Below are 20,498 nucleotides of genomic sequence, written 5' to 3' on the forward strand. Positions count from 1 at the left end.
AAGAGACAACGAAACATGGCCCAAATGAAAGAACAGATCAAAACTCCAGAAAAAGAGCTAAACAAAATGGAGATAAGCAATGTATCAGATGCAGAGTTCAAAACATTGGTTATAAGGATGCTCAAGGAACTTAGTGATGACCTCAGCTGCATAAAGGAGATCCAGTCAGAAACAAAGGATACACTAATTGAAGTAAAGAACAACTTACACAGAAACAATAGCAGAGTGGATGGAGAATCACATCAATGATTAGGAACATAAGGAAGCAAAAACAACAAAAAACAAACAAACAAAAAAAACAACCAATCAGAACAACAAGAAGAAAAAAAGAATCCCCCCAAAATGAGGATAGTATAAGCAGTCTCTGGGAAAACTTCCAGAGGTCCAATATTCACATCATAGGGGTACCAGAAGAAGAGAAAAGAGTAAGAAATTGGAAATATATTTGGAAAAAAAAAACAGTGAAAGAAAACTTCCCTAATTTGGTGAAGGAAATATAGACATGCAAGTCCACGAATCACAGAGAGTCCCAAACAAGATGGATGCAAACAGGCCCACTCCAAGACACATCATCATTAAAATGCCAAGGGTTAAAGATAAAAGAGAGACTCTTTAAAGCAGCAAGAGGAAAGAAGTTAGTTACCTACAGGGGAGTTCCCATAAGACCATCAGCTGATTTCTTAAAAGGATCTCTGCAGGCTAGAAGGGAATGGCAAGAAATATTTAAAGTCATGTAAAGCAGGTACATACAGCCAAGATTGTTCTATCCAGCAAAGATATTATTTAGAATCGAGGGGCATGTAATAAGTTTCCCAGTCAAGAAGAAACTAAAGGAGTTCATTGTCGCCAAACCTTATTATATGGAATGTTAAAGGGACTCACTTTAAAAAAGATCAAAACTAGGAACAATAAAATGGCAACAGACACATATCTACCAATAATTGAATCTAAAAACAAAGAAACAATTGAATTTAAAAAACAAACAAAAGAACAGAGACAGAATTGTGGATACTGGAATGTTTTGATGGTTGCCAGATGGGAAAGGGGAGGGGGGGAGGGGGAGAATGGGTGGGAGGTGAGGGAACTAAGTACAAACAGGTAGTTATAGAATAGCCATGGGGATGTAAAATACAGTATAGGAAATGCAGCAAATAACTTATACACATGACCCACGGACATGAACAATGGTGTGGGGAGTGACCGAGGGATTTGGGGGTGCCGGATGAAAGGGGTAATGGGGGAAAAATCAGGACAACTATGATAGCATTATCAATAAAATGTAATAAAAAATAAAAGTAAAATGAAATAGGTGGAATTAGGTTTAATAATATATTTTATTTACCTCATATCCAAAATATCATCACCTTAGCATGTAATTAATTTAAAAATTATTGGGATATTTTACATCTTTTTTGGGAGGTACTAAATCTTTGAAATATAGTGTGTATTTTATACTTATAATGCATTCAGATCTGCCACATTTCACGTGCTCAATATGCACACATGGCTAGTGGCCCAGCTGTGTAAAGAGTTATCAAAAATATAAGTGAGAGTATCTTATGTACAAAAATGCAGCAGGAAAGAGCTCCTACACTTAGTAATCTGCATGACCTCGACCAAATACCCTTCTCCATCCCACAACTCTCTTCTTCCTTTAAGCTCTCCAGAATTGCTAGTTCTGTTCATTCAGAGACGATCTCAGACTGTCTCCCTTTTAGAATATAAGTTTGGGGCAACATGTCTATTCTCGTCCACCACTGTATCCCCAGAGTTTACCTTAAAACAGTTTTAACCCAGCTGGGATAACTCAGTGAATATCTCTTTAATAAAGGCATGAACAGACACAGACCTGTCTCTGGATCTTAGCTTATTTTGTTCTTGGAAGACTTTCTTATTCTTCTATTTGAACACATCCAAGTAAATCATACCCCTTTTTGAAACCTCATAGCTCTCAATAAAGCCTTCCCTATTCCAAATAATTATTTGTTTATATAATTATAAGTTCCAAATAATTATTTGGAATATAAACATTTTTCGCCTCAAAACTTCCATATAATTTTATTTGTACCTTAAAAAATAACATTCCACTGTTTTAGTTTGCATTATAGCTACTTAGACACATTAATGAGCTCTCCCTTACAATCAGTAAACATTAAATTTTCCTTCTAATAATGCTCTAGTCTCCTGTAGGACAGAAACCATCTTATTTATAACTCTCTGGCTCTCAAATTAATCAGCATAGTGCTATGAACTCAGCTGATGCTCTCTATGTTTTTGTTAGTTGTAAACTTCATCTCCTTGCATTATGAATAAATTAATTGTTATTAGTTAAGAGACTGCTACAGGCTATTAAAGGATGGTGAATCAAAGCAATACAAAGTGTAAAAAAGATGAAAAGTTAAAAGTGTGTCAGACTGTTGAAAGCATTAAAAAATGCAGAGGTGTATAAGGCTGACAAACTCTTCTTTTAAAGTGGGTGGAATATAAATTACTTGCTTAGGAGTTGTGGCAAGAATATAACTGTTCACAAATGTTAAAAATTCACCTTTTTGTTGGTGCGTTAAACATGCTTATAAATTGTATCTTGCAAATACAGAAGGGCTCAGTTAGCAACTAGATTGCTATTTTAATAGTAGGTACATGGAGTTAGCTTTATGTAGTTTGTTACTGGAACATGAGGAAAATATTCTCTCTCACCAATGACACTTGATAAGAAATTCATTAAGTTTTAACATAAGACAGTGGGTACATACTTCCCCTTCTCATAATCCATGGGAATGATTCACTTCAATGACTGACCCATCTTTTTCATACTCCATAGTTTGGGGGATGTAAAAGAGATGTTATCTTTCTTCTTAATGGCTAACTTTACAAACTATGAGTTAGGAGGGGTAGTGACTGAGGGCTACAGTCAGTCTTATAATAGTCACTGAGCTTACTCTAACCCTTAGTTTGGACTGGAACTTTAGTCTTTGACCTCAAGTAAGCTTTCTGAATGTCTAAAGAATGGCTGTGAGAAGATGGAATGAAGTGGACCATGCAGGTACAAGAGTAAAAACAGAAAAGTATGACCTTGAATTAAGGAGAGAAATGGCATCAGAACCCAGAGGGTCTGTGTCCCTTTATAAGCAGGCTCCCACGACAGGCTTCGGTGACTGACACTTCCCAAACCTTTGCCTGCATAAGCGCCACACAGCACCAGTTTTCTGGAACTGATTACAACGCTTCAGCCCAGTCCACTTACATGTAAGTTACTTGGGTTTATTTTTGGAACCTTTCCTTCTATTTTTCATAAAATTGCTCAAAGAAGACAAAATCCAAGTAACACATCTGGCCTTCACACTGAGCAAGTATCTCTAGCAGTTCTGCACTTTGCAAAAACAATACACTGAAAAGGTGTTAGTACTTTGTGTTACTGTGAGGTGTATGCAGTCCAAACAACTTCTATAATAAACTCAAAACACTCCATTCGCAACTAAAGAAATTACTGGCCCAACAAGTCTTCACCAGCAAAATGTTTAAAATAGAATCCCCCCAACCCAGGAGAGGGAAAGGAAAATTTTATATATATGATTAAAGGAAATTACTCTATATGCCTCATGTGAATTACAGCTATTTCAAAGTTTTAAGGGGCAGAAAAGGGACACATAGGGTTTAGCTCTAACAGACAAGGAAGTCCTTATGGCATTAGACATGAACTTTTTTGCTTATATTTCATTGTACCATAGAGTACCTTATTAACCATAATACATGAAATGTCTCAGTGCTTTAAATTATGAAAAATACACATAAAGGACACACAACCATGGAATTTAGTCTAGAATGGCTGGGCTTCAGAAATATCAGTTCCTTTTCTGGCTAACTAGTATAGCTTGTTAATAAAGGTTAAAGTCACATTTAGTCCTCGGAAAATCAGATAGAAATTCACAGTACTGTCACCACTGAATGAGCTCCATTAAATACTAGCAATTATTAGTACTGAGTGTGTGAATCACACCTTTCCAAGCCCACTAAATCAAACAACCCTGTGTATTTTTTTCCTCACAAAATTAAGCATTAATAACAGATTGGACTTACATTGTAATATCAAGGAAAGCATTTAAATGTCCTTTTAAAATGTTTTCTGGACAACGTAGGTGGATTTGGAAACAAACACACATACACCCACATTCTTTAAAAGGAAAATATGGTGACCACACCACACTTTCCTTGTCTGAAGTTTGTCCCACTATACCAATCTCAAGTTCTCGCTACTGACTCACCAACTCGAGCACACTTTTATATTTAGGTTCTGCTCCCTAAGAGGAACAACAGTGACACGGGTGCTGCTCCTTCTGCAAAGAATACACACAAAGACTCAGATATTTTCCAACATCTTCCTTACCATTTACCCAGAAGACAGAACTTCACCTTCTTTTGTTTTGAATATGACGTTACTGCTATTGCTTTCATGTTTACTTATTTCAAACAGGCCCCTCACACTGAAAGGAGCAGATCTTTCCTAAGGTGAAAGTTTGGTAGATGTGGCTTTAAACCATAATTCATTCCAGACCACTTCGAACTATGAGACAGTCTGCCTCTCTTAACACAGGCCCAAAGCAGGTTTTTCTCCTAAGATTATTCTTTTCTTTCTCCTAAGATCATTCTTGATGGGTAAGTACAATAAACACAGGCACAATGAGTTGTTAAAAAGGCAGTTTTCTTCCTGGGATTACCCATCCCAGGTGTCACCGCCCTATGCCAGGACCCCACGCAGTTGTTTTAGGCTCTACTTCCCATTTAGAGAATCTTGAGATGTTGAATTGTCTCTAGGAAAAATGTTTTGCTTTCTAGCAAGGTACAGAAGAGAAAAAAAGTAACGTCTGCAAGCTCACTATTCTCTTGCCACACTACTGGGTGTTTTCTCCCAGTTCTTAAAGCCACATTCTTAGAGAACCTGCTCTCTGCTGCTGAGTGGTGAGGTCCACAAGACTCTGCACCCTTTTGAATGAGGTAACTTGGACCAGGACTGAAGAGCTGTTCCAAGCTGAATCAGCCAGTCCTCTTTCCGAGAACTTGCAACTTGGACACTGGACTCCAGTCAATCTCCGCTGGTGCTTGACTTGAGAGGGCCTGCTGCATGAAAGGCCTTTGCCTACAAAGTGTAAGGAGAAGCCAAGAAGGCTGGTGATGTGGAGAAAATGAAGGGGGTTAACAGAAGCCAAGGCCGGAGATTTTATGACCCTACACAGAGGGAGAGCCCAATAAAGTGTCAGAGTCCAGAAGAGTTGGACAGAGAACCAGAGACAAAGAGCAGTTGTCTTGGTTCCCAGAGGCTTTCCAAGTCCTCTGTTCTAATCTCAAGTGAGACCTGTATATGTCCTTCCTTGTTCCACAATACGTCCCTGCAATCTTCTAGTAAACCTGTCTTTCGGATCTAAGCTAATCGGAAAAGATTCTGTTATTTATAACCAAAATAGTGTTGTCTAAGACACGCACATAACTGTTCATCTTCTTCCACATTAACCATCATTTCCTAAATACTCACTATGTGCAAGACACTAACTTGCTGCTTTAAAGAGGGAAGAAAAAACCCCAAAAGATAAATAAGATACAGATTCTGCCCTTGGGGAGCTTACAGGTAGTAAACAGAGAGGTGAACAGCTAACCTGGTATTAGGTTAAGCCTTAAATAAAAATTTGCAAAATGAAGGAAGAATGTGATGTGAAATGGCATAAGAACCAAATTTACCTACTCAAATTTAACAATATATGCTTGGCTAAAAAAAGCTTAAGAAAATAAAAAACAAAGTATTTTGCAGATGTATACCTTATTACATCAACTCTATATCACTGTATATACTATACATCTATGCTACGTAGCACTCATTTGCTGAACCTGATCACAATACACAAATTCAGTTAGACTGTGACTTCCTATCAAGATAGCAGTACAGGTAAACTCGCCTTGCCTCCCCACACAAACCCATCAAAATTACAACTAAATTACAGAACCATCAGTCAGAGCCAATGGAAATCAAGTTAATGGGAGTCTGACAACTACAGAATTAAAGAAACCACATCCATCTCGACTGGTAGGAGGGGCACAGACTCAGAACAGGATGGTCCTACATCCACATGTGGTGGATAAAAATTTGGAAGGGTTATCTTGGGAGCAAAGAGTCTCAGCCTCACACCAGGGGATCTCCAGGGTGGAACAGTGTTGGCCAGGTTGATAGAGTCTCAGATATGACTGTCGCCTACTGGCTCTGTGGCTGTCCCTGCCTTTCTGTCTGGAAGAAAGCTATCCCACAGCTCCCGCCTTGACACCAGACACTTCAGTTCCTCCCTGTGTGCCACTGGTGCCTTTCAAGCTGCTATCCCGGTGCTGAAACTCAGAGGGAGTGAGTCTGAGTAAGTTCATGTGTGGGTTCTTTAAGGGGAACTGCTTGGGGCTCCACAAGTTTCTCCCACTGACTCTTCCTGGGGACTTCTCTGCCTGGCACTAGAACCCTGGTATGGAACTAGGACTCCTCGCTCCCGAGATATTCCTCCTGAATTTTTATCCACCACACATGGATGTGGGACCAGCCCATTCTGCATCTCTGCCCCTCCTATCAGTCTGTATGGATGTGGTTTAATTCCATAGTTGTCAGACTTCCACTGAACTTGATTTTCTGATGGTTCTGAGTGACTGTTGTTCTACTACTTAGTTTTAATTTTTATTTATTTATTTTTAGAGAAAGGGAGGGAGAAAAAGGGGGAGAGAAATGTTGATGTGTGATAGTTTGATTGGTTGCCTCTTGCACACTCCCAACTAGGGAACTGGCCTGCAACCCAGGCATGTGCCCTGACTGGGAATCAAACAGGCAACCTTTCATTTCCAAGGCCAGCACTCAATCCACTGAACCACACCAGCCAGGGCTGACTTAGTTGTAATTTTGATGTTGTGTGAAGAGGTGAACTGTGTTTAGCTATGCCACCATCTATACCAGAAGTCCAAAAGAAGTAAATATTTTACATATTTTCCAAACTATCAGTAATATTAGTTTTCCACTGAACTTACAAAACTTTTGTCCTTTTTAAAATATTTTATTTATTTATTTTTAGAAAGAGGGGAACAAAAGGAGAAAGAGAGGGAGAGAACCATCAACATATGGTTGGATCTCATGTGTCCCCTACTGAGGACCTGGCTAGCAACCCAGGAATGTGCCCTGACTGGGAATCCAACCGGTGACCCTTTGGTTCGCAGATGGCACTCAATCCACAAGCCCTACCAGCCAGGACTATAACTTACAAAATTTTTTAATTAAAAAAAAATGTTTTCCCTTTGGGCCAACTGCATGTAAATAATGATAAATTCCTTCTCTGAAGTTACTCTGTTTTTTTTTTTATAGGGCAGAATATGAGATCTAGAGTGGTATCTTTTCTGAACTATAACTGTTAAAGAGTGGAGCCAAGTAAAAGTTGACAAGCTACGACCTCTGGTTTGATTTGACTGTGTCTAAATAATTCTCTAGCTGCTGATGGGCTATTTACATCTGAAGATCTGCAATGCTACAGTCACTTTATTAATATAGTGACTGTAGCATTGCAGAACCACACATAATTCTGACCTTCACATAATTCTGACCTTCAAACAGCTTAAATCCCAGAACTTTTACCATAGAGTTTTTGGATGCTCTGTGGTCATAGGTACTAAATATACATGTCTCTGTGTATCAAATCCTTACAGAAATAATTTGGGGGACTTCTGGCCAAGATGGAGGCGTACGTAGACACACTGTGCCTCCTCACACAACCAAATTAAGGACAACAAAAAATTAGAAACAAACAAACAAAAAACAGAACTGACAGAAAATTGAACGGAAGTCTGAGAACCAAGGAGTTAGACACATTCATCCAGTCGGGTAGGAGGGGCAGAGTTGGGCGGTTGGGCGGAGTTGGGTGCTTGGCGGAGAAGGTTGCAGAGAAAAGGGGGGGGGGGGGAAGAAGTGGTGGCTTGCAAACCCAGGCACACAAGGCAGCAGCTGATGGACCCCAGGCGTGCAGGCAGCAATTGGCAGACCACGGGCTGACCAAGTGGTCCCACATTCACGTGCAAAGAAACCAGGTAAAGCTGGGGAGCGGGACAAACCAGGCAGCCCAGGGCCCCAGCTCAGGGAAATAAAGCTTCAAACACCCACTGAAAACACCCGTGGGGGTTGAGGCACAGGGAGAAGACTCCCAGCCTCATAGGAGAGTACGTTGGAGAGACCCACGGGGTCCTAAAATGTACACAAGCCCACCCACCCGGGAATCAGCACCAGATGGGCCCAATTTGTTTGTGGGAAGCGGCAGAAGGATCTGAAATCCAAGAGAGAGCGGAGCAAGTACCATTGTTCCCTCTGGGTCCCCTCCCCCACAGCCATCATCACAACCCAGCAACTGGGCTGACCTGCCCTGGTGAACACCAAAGGCTCCGCCCCTCATATGGAACAGACATGACAAGACCCCCCCCCGCAAAAAAAGGCCCAAACAGAAGAACAGATCATAGCCCCAGAGCAAATACAACTAAGTGACAAAGAGATAGCCAATCTATCAAATGCACAGTTCAAAGCACTGGTAATCAGGATGTTCACAGAACTGGTTGATTTTGGTCACAAATTAGATGAAAAAATGAAGGCTACACTAAGTGAAATGAAGGAAAACGCACAGGGAGCCAATAGTGATGGGAAAAAAAACTGGAACTCAAATCAATGGAGTAGACCAGAAGGAAGAAAGAAACAACCAAACAGAAAAGAATGAAGAAACAAGAATTTAAAAAATGAGGAGAAGCTTAGGAACCTTTAGGACATCTTTAAACGTTCCAACATCTGAATTATAGGGGTACCAAAAGGGGAAGAGGAAGAGCAGCCAGTGGAAAAATTATCTGAACAAGTAATAAAGGAGAACTTCCCCAATCTGGCAAAGGAAATAGACTTCTAGGAAGTTCAGGAAGCTCAGAGAGTCCCAAAGAAGTTGGACCCAAGAAGGAACACACCAAGGCACATCATAATTACATTAGCCAAGTGAAAATGAAGGAGACAATCCTGGAAGCAGCAAGAGATAAGGGGACAGTCCCCTACAAAGGAGTTTCCATCAGACTGTCAGCTGATTTCTCAAAAGAGACCTTATAGGCAAGAAGGGGCCGGAAAGAAATATTCCGAGTCATGAAAGGCAAGGACCTACATCCCAGATTGCTCTATCCAGCAAAGCTCTCATTTAGAATGGAAGGGCAGATAAAGTGCTTCTCAGATAAGGTCAAGTTAAAGGAGTTCATCATCACCAAGCCCTTATTATATGAAATGTTAAAGGGACTTATGTAGGAAAAAGAAGATAAAAAACATGTATACTAAAATGACAACAAACTCACAATTATTAATAACCACACCTACAACAAAAACAAAAACAAACTAAGCAAACAACTAAAACAGGAGCAGCAGAACCACAGAAATGGAGATCACATGGAGGGTTGCTAACAGGGGGGAATGGGAGGAGGGGGGGAGAAGGTACAGAGAATAAGTAGCATAGATGGTAGGTAGAAAATAGACAGGGGGAGGGCAAGAATAGTACGGGAAATGTAGAAACTAAAGAACTTATGCCACATGGACATGAACTAAAGGGGGAATGTGGGTGGGAGGGGGTGTGCAGGGTGGAGGGGAGGGAAAGGGGAAAATGGGACAACTGTAATAGCATAATCAATAAAAAAGTAATTTGGGGACTTTGTTCTAATATTTTAAATTATTCATTTATATCTCTGTTCTGTTTCCTTAATATAGTTTATCAAGAATTGTTGGCATAAGCAAATGAAGAAGCCGACAGTCTGGAGAGAAGAGAGTATGCTTGAAAGAAAGAGGCTGCAACTTAACATGGTGATCTTACCACCAATGAAATCTATTCAAAGAGTTCATATACGGAGATTTCATCAATTTAACAATTTGTTGAGTCTCTTCTTTGGAACAAATGAGATTCAAGTTTTATAATAATGAATAAAAGATGCTTCTTGCCCTTAAAAACCTTACAATCCAGCAGCATATTACACTGTGAACAGTCCACAGGATGAGAGTGATATGGTTCTCTGTGCGTGCTCTCAATATAGTGCCTCAAGGGTGGAATGGAATATACTTCTTTGGGGTTAATTTCTGTATCCTGGGGTGATAAATTAAATGGAGTGATAAAAAGGATAGGAGTGTTGGTCATGGCCATTCCAGAGCAGGGGTCAGCAAAGCATAACTCAGGCCAAATCTGGCCCACCTACTTTTGTATGATAAGAATAATCTCTGCATTTTAAAATATTTGAAAAAAATTGATGAAGAGAATTTCATGGTATGGGACTATTACATAAAACTTAAATTTCAGTATCCATGAATAAGGCTTTCTTAGAACACAGCTCATTTGTTTACATGGTGTTTATGACTGTTTTATGCTGCAAGGACAGAGCTGAATAGCTACAAGAGAGACGGATGGCTCACAAAGCCTAAAATATTTACTACCCGTTTCTTTACACTATCTGGGAAAAGAACTCCAGAAAAAAAAATCAAACTCCGTACCTATCAGTTCTGTAAAACCACATTGTAACCACAGAGCAAGGACAGTCTAGCTGGTTCAGTTCACGTTTGGTCCTGACCATAGCTGGAGCTGTGGAAGTAAAATTGTTCCTTCTCACCAAAGAGGCTTGAATGAGAATAATTATGTTTCAACCTGACCACATTCAGCTCCTCTAAAAGAAATAAACACTTCCCTCAGTATTATAGATGTGGTGGGTTCACAGTAGCCAGAAATTCTGCTCTATTGAATCAGAGAAAGGACTGGGAAGTATCAAGTGACTACAGCTTGAGAATGCATCAGGAATTTTTGAAAAATGAAGCTGTTCCCCACTCAATTCTTCTGTGGCATCCCATTTAGAGGAAATCTGCCCTTCATTCTGATATTTTTTAAAGCTATGGGAAATGTAAATAGGATATTTACATTTCTACAGGGAAGTTAGGTCTTTAATTTTAATATATATCAATACTGCTTTGTTTAGGTAGACTTTCCCTTAAGAATTCAAGGCCTTTACAGACATTACCTCATTCAACCCCAGCAGGTCTGCAAACTCGGTAAGAAACAGAAGGTTTTCCTGTTGTATGAATAAGGAAACTGAGGCATAGATGGGCACAAGATTCACAATTGAGTCACAAAAAAACAGCTGAAAAAAACTGGGCTAAAATTTCTCCTTACTCCAATTCTTGGCTGTAATTCACACTGCCTGTAATTAGAGATGGCAAGTGTCTAAATCTGCACAGTCCTCAAAATGTATTTCAAGGCTTCCCTTTTATAATATTTAAGATCAGTTTGCCCTGAACTTCGTGTTGTATGTCTCCTCCCTCTGTAATACCCTTGGCAGAGAGATTTGTAAAAAGTTTTATACATGGCAAGCAAGGATCCAGATTTCATTTTCTTTCCCACAGATCCTCCTTTTCTGTTATAAAACTTTCTGCCCAACTGGAGACCAAAAAGTTTTTCTAAATTCTTTAAGCACTCCTGACTGTTGGTATCTAAGTTGAGGCATATTACTTGTTCCCAACTACTCTTGTTATATGATTCACTTCTATTTTAAGTAAAATTCCCATCTTTCCGGTATCTTTTCAAATGTTCTTATTTTTAATTTCCTGTGTACTGCTTCCTACGTTTACCCAGCCTATTTACAATGTACTCCTCCTCAGGAAGTTCACAACATTATCGAAGGGTTTTTGTTGATCTCATACTTTCTTACGATTTTCTTCAGAGTCATGTTTTATTCCTCTGTTGAAGCAGACCCATGTTCTTTTTAACTTTTTAAAAAATGCAGAACACTTCATGAATCTGTGCATCATCCTTGTGCTGGGGCCATGCTAATCTCTATTGTTCCAATTTAGTATATGTGCTACTGAAGTGAGCACCATGTTCTTTTTAATTTAACAGCTGCCTAGATTTGAAGCTCTTCTTCGGGTACCAACTGGTACCTCCTATATATTTTTTATAATATATAACATCATTCCCTCCCAGAAACTGCAAAATTGCAAAGCTCAATCAGCTCTACAAACTCTTTATTCACAGCATAAAGGTTTCAGTGGGTGAAAATGGCTTGCATAAGATAGCTCTGAACTTCTCAGTTGTATACATGCCACTTCTATTCAACATAAATGATTAATTTGTTTTGGAAAGAAATGTTTCACAACCTAGATCAGCAAGGCCATAAAAGGTTTTAGAGGCAACAAAGCAGTCTTCTAAGGCATGAATTTAGGGGCACCATATGAAAAAGATAATCTTATTCTTTCACTAGGGGGAGATTCTGGGCCTGCTTTAATTAATATTTTTATGGCTATGTTCCACCTCTCTATTAGAATTAGGTAAGGGATAATGGGTTAAAGGCCCCAAGTATCTGTTAAGTATATGTATGTGTGTGTATGTATGCATATATATATTACAAAAAACTGTAATATTTGTTCTAGTTGTGTGAAAAAATACACCATTGGTATCTTGATGGGAATTGCATTGAATCTACCGTACAAAAACATAGGACAAATATTTCTAGCTTAGTTTTGCCCACTGTGTGACCCTAAGTAAGTTAGTTGCTAAACTCTGTGCTCAAAAATGGGAAAAATGAAGTAACAAATGAAGTACCTACTGGATGCCTAAGACTTGCATTCTCTGCCCCATGAGATTTTGCCTTGGCTTTGTTAAAGATTTTTAAACAAATGCTTTGTTAAATCTTTAAAAAGATTTAACTTTTGTTAAAATCTTTAAAAGATTTTATTTATTTATTTTAGACAGGGGGGAAGGGGAGACAAAGAGAGGGAAAGAGACATGAATGTATGGTTGCCTCTTGCACGCCCCCTACCGGACACCTGACCTGGCCCGCAACCCAGGCGTGTGCCCTGACTGGGAATTGAACTGGTGACTCTTTGGTTTGCAGGCTACCACTCAATCCACTGAACCACACCAGCCAGGGCTCTTGCTGTCTTTTTTAACTTCAGGATTAGCATCTCCTTTATAAGACAGCCAAAGCAGAATAGTCATTAGCAAATTAGAACAGCTGCTCAAAAACCAGGACACAGCAGCTCAGACTTAGATGAGCTATGATATAATATTTATTCCTAGAGCCCTTGAGAATTCTTCCAGGCAGGTTACTAGGTAGGAATGGAATTAAATGTTTAACCAAAGTAAGGTGAGTTACTTCACTACTTTTAGGACCTCTCATTATAATTAGGAAGGGTCCAGAAGCAAAGAGATCATTGCAATGTCTGTCTATATTATAGTTAGGACTTCCCAAATGCCCAGAGAAGTGTAAGAATTTTAGTCAAAGTAGTAGGGTAGGTTATTTACTAAAAATGTCAAAACTATGGTTCAAAATCACTCTTCCTAAGAAACAGTTAGATCTGAGAACAATAATAGAGGGCAACTTTATAGCCAGCAGCCAGAGGCCTCCACCATATTTTATCTACTTGCACTCTCATATCCATATCTAGAGTCCTGTTTTCTCGCTATTTACCAATCCCCATTCTCTTTCATTTGTTTTTGCCCTTTCTGACTCATTCCCTCACCTTCCCTCCCTTCTTGTGCCATTTCTGCTGCATGCTGGTTCTGGTTTATTCACTTTTTATTTAATTATCAAACACATATTATACTAGGCCCTTATCACGTGGCCAGCCCATATCTAGCTATGAACCTTCATGCTCATACTGTCCCTCACCTATCTTTAGGCTTCCTGTGGTTTAGGCCACTGGTTTTGCCTATCTCTGCCCCAAACCTGTCATCTATCAGGTCCAGTTCCTGTGTGTTAGGATACAAGCATAAGTGAGAGGTGTAGAGGATAAAGGACTTCTGGGTGAGGAATTTTAAAATTAACAATGTATATACTTCTCTAAGTGAAAGGACTCTGAGAACACAGGGAAACCTAAAAACATTTTTATAACAGAAAATTAATTTGGGACCTTATACATGGTGACTATTATACAATTAACACATTGATGACTGAAAAAAATGCTAAGACCATAAGAAACATGGTTACAATTCAAAGGATGATTCCATCTGCTGATTCCAAGGCTCACAGCTTTTAATTACCATAATTAAATATTGCTCTTCTTTCTTGTGAGACTGGATCACCGTGCCAAACCAACGCTGAAGCTCCCATGAAGGCCAGCGAGTTTCAGGGGACACGGAGTCCATCTTTAAGTCCCAGATTCCTAATCTTGTGCACTCACAACTTACAGAAACTACATCTGAAAAGCATAACTGTGCTCAATTCCAAACTCCTTTGTGCCTTGAAAAATCAAAACACAGTGATATAAGGAGGAATAAAACAAAAATAAGACAAAACTGAAGGATGTTTAATTTAGTCACAGAGAAAATAAAAAACTTTGACTTTCCAACACTGAGGAAAGAATACAATAATTTTCATAGTCATTACATATAATTATAGAATTTCACATTTAAGAAGTTTTTCTTTGTAATAAATTTAGAAATTCTCCAGCACTCTCAGGTTCGAACCATGATGTGCACATAAAACCGTACCTCGTCCCCAGCCATCCAATTACGTGAAACACTACACAATGTTCTCATTTTGATTCAAGGTTCACTGCATGTCCATTTTGCCAGGGTTATATTTATAATGTAATTAAATTCTAAAAATATGTTTATGTTTTCTGAAACTGAGGAAGATACCAAGTACAATATGTGTACTAAAATGTTTCTTATATACAGTAATATGTGGTCTTTTAGATTTTATTTTTAACTTCTGGCCAAGATGGAGGCATGGTTAGATATGCTTTGCTTTCTTGCACAACCAAAAGAAGGATAGCAACCAATTTAAAAACAGAGAACCATCAGAACTGCCAGAAAATTGAACTGTGTGTAAGTCCAACAGCCAAGGAGTTATAGGAAGAAACATTTATCCAAACTGGTAGGATGGGTGGAGATGGGCAGCTGGGATGGATAGGACTCGAGGCAAGGCGGAAGCTAGAAGACCAGGTGGTAGCACATTTGTGTGCAAATAAATCAGAAAAAACAACTGGGTAGCAAGACAGACTGTGCAACCCAGGGTTCCTGCAAGAGCAAAATAAAGCCTCAAAATCTCTGACTGTAAAAACCTGTGGGGGTTGTGGTGGTGGTGGGAGAAACTCCTTGTCTCACAGAAGAGACCACTGGAGGGACCCATGGGGTCCCTAAAACAAACACAACTCACCCACCTGGGAATCAGCACCAGAAGGGCCCAATTTGCTTGAGTATAGCAGGAGAAGTGACTCAAAGCAAGGTGAGAGCTGAGCAAGCAGCACAGTTTGCTCTCTAACCCCTTGCCTTCATATAGCATGACGACACAGTGAAGAGGGTTGCCCCACCCTGGTGAATATGTAATGCTCCACCCCTTACAACATAACATGTATGCTGAGACAAAGAAATATGGCCCAAATGAAAGAACAGATCAAAACTCTAGAAAAAGAACTAAGCGACAAGGAGATAGCTGGTGAGGAGAAAGCCAGTTTATCAGATGCAGAGTTCAACGCACTGGTAATCAGGAGGCTCACAGAAATGACTGAGTACAGTCAAAAAATAAAGGAATAAGTGTGAAACCTATACAAAGTAAAATAAAGAAAATACACAGGGAAGCAACAGTGAAGGGATAGAACTGGGACTCAAATCAACGATTTGGAACAGAAGGAAGAAATAAACATTCAACCAGAAAAGAATGAAGAAACAAGAATTCAAAAAATGAGGAGAGGCTGAGGAACTTCTGGGACAACTTTAAACATCTGAATCATAGGGGTGCCAGAAGGAGAAGAGGAAGAGCAAGAAATTGAAAACTTTTTTGAAAAAATAATGAAGGAGAAATTCCCCAACCTGGTGAAGGAAATAGACATGCAAGCCCAAGATGCTCAGAGTCCTAAAGAAGCTGGACGCAAGGAGAAACACACAAGACACATCATAATTAAATTACCCACGATTAAAGATAAGGAATCTTAAAAGCAGCAAGAGAAAAGAAGACAGTTGCCTAAAAAGGAGTTCCCATAAGACTATCAGCTGCTTTCTCGAAAGAAACCTTATAGGCAAGAAGGGGCTGGAAAGAAGTATTCAGAATCACGAAAGGCAAGGACCTACATCCAAGATTACTCTCTCCAGCAAAGCTATCATTTAGAATGGGAGGGCAGATAATTGCTTCCCAGGTAAGGTCAAGTTAAAGGAGTTCATTATCACCAAGACCTTATTATAGGAAATATTAAAGGGACTTATATAACAAAAGAAGATGATCAAAAATTGAACAGTAAAGTGACAACAAACTCACCACTATCAACAACTGAACCTAAAAAACAAAACAAACTAAGCAAACAAGTAAAACAGGAACAGAATCACAGAATGGAGATCCCATGGAGGGTTATCAGTGGGGAGGAGGGGAGACTGGGTGGGAAGGAACAGGGAATAAGAAGCATAACTGATAGGTACAAAATAGACAGGGGAAGGTTAAGAACAGTATGGAAATGGAGAAGCCAAAGAACTTATATGTACGACCCATGGACATGAACTAAGTAGGGGGAATGCTGGAAGGAGCAGAGGAGTACAGGGAAGAGGGGGATAAAGAGTGAAACACAATGGGACAACTGTAATAGTGTAATCAATACAGTATACTTAAAAAAAGTTTTACTTTTAATAAAATCTTAGAATCAAATAAGTCTTAAAAATCATGTATTTTAACTTTTTACCCCTGCATAATTCGCTCTCACACCATCCAGAATATATAAGTGCTCAACTTCTGCCTGAAAACTGCCCTCCCTCTAAGAGACAGGAATCCTATTGCATAAGACAGCTTACTACAGTTCACAATTTGCTTTTAGTTCCTATAAGGTGTTTGGAAAGAAAGGAAACAAGGCATTGCATCATTTTTATCATTTGTTGAACTTATGCCTGAAACTCTTAACACACAGCTCAAGAGAAATGGGGACAGAAAACAGTTGCTTGGTGATGGAAGAGGTAAGGGAAAGACCATAAAGCCACTGCTGCAGTCTTTTAAAAAATTAAGTAGCCTTGACCAGTGTGGCTCAGTTGGTTGGGTGTCGTCCTGCAAAGCATAAGGCTGATGGTGTGATTCTGTGTCAGGGCACATGCCTGGGTTGCAGGTTTGCTCCCTGGTCAGGGCACAGGCATGTATGAGAGGCAACCAATGTTCTCTGTCTCTTTCTCCCTCCCTTCCTCTCTCTCTAAAATAAATAAATAAATCATTTAAAAATTTAAGTAGATACTGTATCTACTTAATGTATTCAAAATAAAACACATAATTTGTGTTTTTAAAAATTTAGTCATAACATTGGTCAGAGGAAAAATGCACAGTACTAAAGAATTAAAGTCAAAATTTAACAGTGACACTGCTTCCCATTTCTAATCACACTCTTTAAAGGTTACCGTTATTAAATTTTATGTATATCTACTCAAATATTTATGTTCATGTTAACATTATCTGTATTAACATATGCATTTCTTGTGCTACACGAATACAATCATGCTATATAGTTTGTAAAACTTTTCACTTAAAATTTTTTTGGGGCATCTTTTCATATGAGTACCTAGGGCTCTAGCTTCTAAATATCATAATTTTTTATCCAGATCCATGTTGACGACATTTAGATTACTTTCACACTGTTAAAACTGTTATACAAAGCCAAAGTTTATCTTCTGAAATTTCTTTCAATATTTTTGCTTTAGCATAATTTAGAATAAACTGAATCTATCATTTAATAGCTCCCGGAACATTTGACAAATCGTCACCATTATCACAGAAATGGGAATAAATGGAAGGAACACATGAAAGAAAAGTTCTGAGTGTCATAATACTTGGGAATCAGAGAGAGTGGAAAATTATTTCCTCAAATAGAAGCAATCTAAGTATGTGACAACACAAAATGGTTGGCTAAATTCTAGTTTTTGAAACTGATGGGATATTACACAGTGATTGCAAACAGGGACTCTGCATCACACCATGACAAACGCTACAATGACATATGAAAGAAAACAAGCTGTTGGGTGTGAGCTGAGGTTAACTGTGACATATATCTGCACGTGAAAAGGAGAGAAATAGTCAAATGAAATGTAGCTGCATTAGGGTGGTAAGAGCATGGAGCATTATTTCCTTTCAAAAAGTTCTCTAATATTTTGTTATTTGGTTCTATAATAAATGAAAAAAAAAAAAGGAAAACATGGTAGCTATTAGGAAGATCGACATCCCCATTCTTAGCTTCACGGCCCTCAAGGCCCCCTTTGCTTTCTTCCCTGAATATCCTGACATATCAACCCTCACAGTGAATAATCAGGTCTTGAAATTCTTGATGGCAAAGCTACCATCAGCAAACAAAGCTTGAAGTGTGACTGCCCACGAGAGAACAGAGTGGGCTGGAGGGGAAGAAACAGAGCTCAAACAAGGAAAACAAGGGACAACCAGGAAGAGCTCCAATTTAGACCATGTTCATGATCGTCCAGTGCTACCATTTTTGTTGTATATCCACATGAATAGAAACGTATAAAACTTCCAGATCACATGGTCAGCACAACTTGGGGGTCAAAACTCTAGGTAATGAATGGTTAAGATCTGGTGACTCAAGGAAGAAATGGCCACGTTCCCAAGCCAACACAAAAGTTCCTATTTTAAGAATTTAAAGCCTCAAGCTCTGGTCACAATAGCAACAGCAGTATTCTTTAAATTCATAATCACTCATTTCTCCCCCCAAATTTCATCCATTTATTTTATAATTTCCTGAATGAACATCAGTCACAATAAGATTTGCTTTAAGTACATTTTGCAAATCACTGGCCTATACTGAATAATGACAAAGCAACAGTGAGTAAAAATAAGATCACATTATCTCGGTTACTGTGTGGTTCTGATGAGAGTGGCACATGTGCCCTGGCTGCTCCAACATTAACTACTGATGAGATGAGTCACATTTGCAGCTGGGAACACACTTTAGAAAAATAAGGAGAGAAACACGAGTGCTTGTAAGTTAGTGAAGCAGTTCCAGTGTTTGTGTTCACTAGAACACAATGTATTTATACGTTGAGGTGGTGAGGTGGTGAAACCTTGCCTATTTTCTTGTCAACTAATCTACTTTCAATATAAATTTCCATTTTTGTCCATTCTCAGAGAATATTTTTATTAATAACTTGTCAAAACTCTAAAAAGGTATGCTTATCAAATCTTTCCAACTTCTTTCGGTCACCAAAATAATCCCCATCCGCCTACTATGTGAAAGAACTATGCTGGGCCTCTACAACGGGAACACAGGGGTGAAGGCACAAGCTTTGTTCTTAAGGACCATACAGTCTTATGGGCAGAAGGGTATGCAATCACAATTGAAACCAGCCTTTTAAAAACAGAATCAGGACTGAAAAATATCCCAGTATTAGTAATAATGGGATAAAATAACATGGCATCTAAGAGGTTTAGGTGCTCAAAATCATTATATAACCACAAAATGCAAAAAGCCTTGATGGCAGCTTATATGAAAAATATGTAAAGGTTTCAGCTGAGTAAAACTCCATAAAATCATAAAACCAACTATGTGAACTGGCTGTTAAAATAGCTACTCTAAATTAAAAGAAACATTGTGTCCAGATTAAGGAGGATAATAATCCCACTCTCTCCGTATCCAGAGTTTGGTGCTGTTTTACGAAGATGAAGGGGAACGTCACAAAACTTGGACTGAGTGTGTCGTGCATAAGTAAATGCTTGCTAGCAATGATGGTGAAGTATCTGTAAATCATGTTATACAAAAAGACAATGAATTGAAGGCACATGGCTTAAAAACAAGACTTGGAGAGGGGTGGTAGAGGGGGCAGCATATAACAATTGTGACAAATGCCTCAGAGCTGGTAACCAAGGGCTCAACAGTGCTCCATGAAAATAAAGAAGGGCAAACTTTGGCCAGAATTCCAATGCCTTCACATTTCCAACACTGAATTACCTTACAGATCAATAAATTCTGTGGCTAGGAATAGTCGAGCAGAGATGGATGACCAATTGTTAAGATACAATTCTTACACTGGGTGGAAATTTATAACAGATCTCTAAAGCTCTTCCTACCTTGGAAAAGCCTGCGGCTATCTTGTTAGCTGCAGGCAAGAATATCAAGAAGGTGACACTCATCACAGCTACTCTAAGAACAGTGAACCATCACAAAAAGCAGACAAGATGTTAGGATGTTAGGAATAGCCACTGAACTTCATGTAAAAGGCTTTGTGACTTTTAGATGATTGTCAGAAGAGATACTGGGAGGGCAGCCAAAGGTGGCCAGCCCACCTGACTATGAGCCAACAGCTGGCCTGACCACTACAAAAGCAGCCCCCTATGCCCACTGATCGCAATAGATGTTCTGGTCTCAGAGGTTGCAGTTTTTCCTTGCTGCCTTAAGGGAAAGGCAACTTTTTAAGTCCACTTTCCTCCAATGATCTTATTTAATAATGTTTTCCATGCATGCAGAATGTCAAAATGTCAAGAAT

The 20,498-nt window shown here is 39.1% G+C and overlaps 1 protein-coding gene and 1 pseudogene across 3 annotated transcripts in view; both read right to left on the reverse strand.

Moving 5' to 3' along the window:
- CSNK1G1 (casein kinase 1 gamma 1) overlaps window positions 1-20,498 on the reverse strand; it is a 169,605-nt gene that overhangs the window by 63,638 nt on the left and 85,469 nt on the right. The gene's annotated exons all lie outside the window — the stretch shown is intronic.
- Window positions 11,820-11,920, reverse strand: LOC114493599 (annotated as a pseudogene).

This window comes from Phyllostomus discolor, chromosome 1 (genome assembly GCF_004126475.2).
Source record: "Phyllostomus discolor isolate MPI-MPIP mPhyDis1 chromosome 1, mPhyDis1.pri.v3, whole genome shotgun sequence".
NCBI classification, from domain to species: Eukaryota; Metazoa; Chordata; class Mammalia; order Chiroptera; family Phyllostomidae; genus Phyllostomus; species Phyllostomus discolor.